Source organism: Orycteropus afer, unplaced genomic scaffold (genome assembly GCF_000298275.1).
Source record: "Orycteropus afer afer isolate SDZICR_OR568_19922 unplaced genomic scaffold, OryAfe1.0 scaffold00033, whole genome shotgun sequence".
Taxonomy (NCBI): domain Eukaryota; kingdom Metazoa; phylum Chordata; class Mammalia; order Tubulidentata; family Orycteropodidae; genus Orycteropus; species Orycteropus afer.
Window position 1 is genome coordinate 18,343,616 of NW_006921620.1, and position 3,342 is coordinate 18,346,957.

A 3,342-nucleotide genomic window follows, 5' to 3' on the forward strand; every position below is an offset into this window, starting at 1 on the left:
TCTGCAAAACACCACATAACATGGATGAACTTGGAGGACATTATGCTGAGTGAAATAAGTCAATCACAGAAGGACAAATATAGTATTAGTTCATTGTTGTGGAGGGTCAAGGAAAGGGTTATATATGGAGGGAACTTTGTTGACTTTGTTGGTTGCCAGAGGTGGGAGGGGAGGGCAGGGAACACTGCAAAAAAAAAAAAAAAAAAAAAAGCATTGACGCATGTCACTTTAGTTTTGTGTATGTCACTGTACATAAATTGTTTTAATAAAATGCATTTAAAAAAATAATTTGTTAAATAGTAAAATTTTAGAAAGGATAGCAGAGAAGGAAAGCAAAATCAGGAAGCATAGAGATACATAACTGAAACTTGAAACTTGAAATATGGGTAGGAGTTTGCAAGGCAGAATAATATGGAATGGAGGACATTCCTATCACAAGTTCCAGATGGGAAGTGATGAGGCACTGATCCAGTGATAACAAGAGAATTGGTGTAGAAAGGAGAGATTGCATTCTCAATAATTTACAAAGATGCAAAAATGCCAAAATGAAGTGCAGAAAACTTAGTCAGAGTGAAATAAAACTTCCTCTGCATTCAATTTAAATACATGTTCAATTGAAATGAATAAGCAATTTCATTGGAATGTTCTACTGTTGTTCTCAATATTAAGATGGTATGTTGGGGTCTCATCAGATCAGCCTTTGTTGTGACCTGCAGATACAAAAGATAACACTACAGTTCAGGAATAGGAACTGAGAGTAAAGACCTATTTGACGGGAATATTTTTTATGTATATATTTTCAAGCATATTGTTTGGAGTATGGGGAGTATTCATTCAAAAGACACATAAAGGAATCTCTTTTTTTCTAGGAGTTTATGTGCTAGTAGTTGTGCTTTGATTTAGAATATTAGAATATATACATACATTTATATTTTTACTTTTTCCTCAATTTATCCTTAAATTTTTAAAGTCAATTTATTGTTCACAGTTGAGTAAATTATTTTTTAATTGGATTTTTAAATCTTTGTCAATTGGTAATAGGGTGGCATAACTAGTATTTTTTTTTTAAGTTTATTGTTCAATCTGTTTTAAGTACCTGACATTTAATTTTACTGCTGTCAGCTGTCATTGAGAAAGCAATGGTGCTAGGACACCTACTGTTCCTTGGACAAATCAAGTGTTTCTGTCCAGTAGAGAATAGCCCTATGATATTTCCAGAACATTATTAAAAACCTCAGTTTATGTTGGATATTGTGCCTTTGTGAATATCAACCATAATTATAATGCTGTAGGCTCCGCTATATTTTATGCATTTCAGTAGTAAAAACTGAAGATTAGTGCATTGATCATGGCATTAAAAATACTAGTCTTTTGCTATTTGATCAATAGTATTTTCCTGTGAATTATTTTGTCTGGCTGAAATATCTGTTCTCTTTTATTGGCTGATTTTTGAGATTAGACTTTAGGATGCTGGTCTGAAACATGTTTCAGAAATGATCACATCCAACCTCTTCAATTTTCAGATGAGTGCACTGAGGTACAGAATGCTTTACAAAGGCATCTGACTTTAGGTTGTAGATTCAGGGCTATAACTTCAGTGTTCTAGCTCAGGCTATGCCCCTTATGTTAAAGAACCACACTACAAATTCAAGGCTTTCTTTACCCTTGAAAAGTCAGAATTGTGTTTTATAAGCGCAATTCTTTTTTAAAACCATCTCAATGCTGAAAATCTTAGAACCTTCTCTCTTATAGAGCAAGCTGTCTGGTTTATTTAACTTATGGTACATGTACCACAGAAAGTTGGTTGCAAATCTATCAGTCTTAATTCTGTCAATCAGTGTTTATTGAGTGGTTTCTGTGTGCCTGACCTAGGGAAGTAGCAAAAATAAAGAAGATTGAATTTCTGGTCTTGAGTCCATGAGGGAATCTAACACACACACAAATGAATCTAAAAGATTAGACTATTGGAATTTATAACCAACCCAAAACCAAACCAACTGCTATTAACCAATAATGAGGCATATTTACCCTATAGGACAGGGTAGAAATGCCTCATAGAGTTTTGAAGGCTGCAAATCTTTACAGAAGCAGATGGCCCATATTTCACCCTAGGTGGGTTCGAATTGCTGAACTTTTGGTCAGCAGCAGCTTTAAATACTACAATACCAGTGCTCCTCTAAATGCTGTAGCAGAAATAAAAAAGGAAGTTTCATGGGACCAAGGAAGAGAAAGTCAATTCTTTCTGGGAAAGGAAGGAATAGCTGAGTGACACCATGAAGGATCAGTATGCTTTGAGAGTTAAAGGGTGGAAAGGTAAGTCTTTTAGAGAAAAAAAGAAGAGCATAAAGCAAATGAATAGAAACGCAGAATGATATAGATGTTTTGAAACTGGTTTATCCTGTGTTAGTGCTACAGCAAAATGACAAGGGAGACTAGAAAGAAAGGTGAGGTCACAGTGTGAAGAATCTAGCATGTAATGCTCAGTTTTATTCTGAAGAAAACTGGGTAATTTTCATGGGTAAGAGGAACAAGGATAAAGAACAACTCCTTTGTTTTAATGTTTTCCCAGGGTTTTGAAACCCTATAGTCTACACTATCCACCATTACAAAAGATCACTATCATCCAAAGTTTTTGATTCATTTTCTCAATTCCTTTTTGCTCAGCTTTAAGTTCCAGATTATGTTGCATGTATATAATGAATTTCTTGACATTCCAATAGTTAGCTCTTCTCATTTTCATAAGTTGTAAAGGCTCCATACCACTAACAAATAATTTCATGCCTGGAATATGATGTTGTTGTTGTTGTTATGTGCCGTCGAGTCAAACCCGAGTCATAGCGACCCCTCCTTGGGTTTCCGAGGCAGTATCACGATGGAAGTAGGATTGCCCAACCTTCCTTACGAGGAGTGGCTGGTGGGTTTGAACCGCCAGCCATCTGGTTAGCAGGCAAGTGTCTTAGTCACTATGCTACCAGAGCTCCCATTGGAATATGATAAGTGCTCATAAATAGTTGTTAAAATTAGTAATTACTGCTCAGATATTTTCACTTACTGTCAGATCTATGTTTTAAGCTTCTTTGCCTGTTACTACTATTCTACTATGGAAGGAAGTTTGGGCAATCCATAGTGATACCACCTCGGAAACCCAAGAACTTGTCAAAAAATGAAACGGAATGCAAAAAATCCATATCCCAAGCATTAGTGACCTGAAATGGACTGGTTTGGGCCATTTTGAATCAGACAACCACATTATCTACTATGCCAGGAATGACAAATTGAAGAGGAACAGAGTGACATTCATCGTTACAAAGAATGTTTCAAGATCTATCCTGAAGTACAATA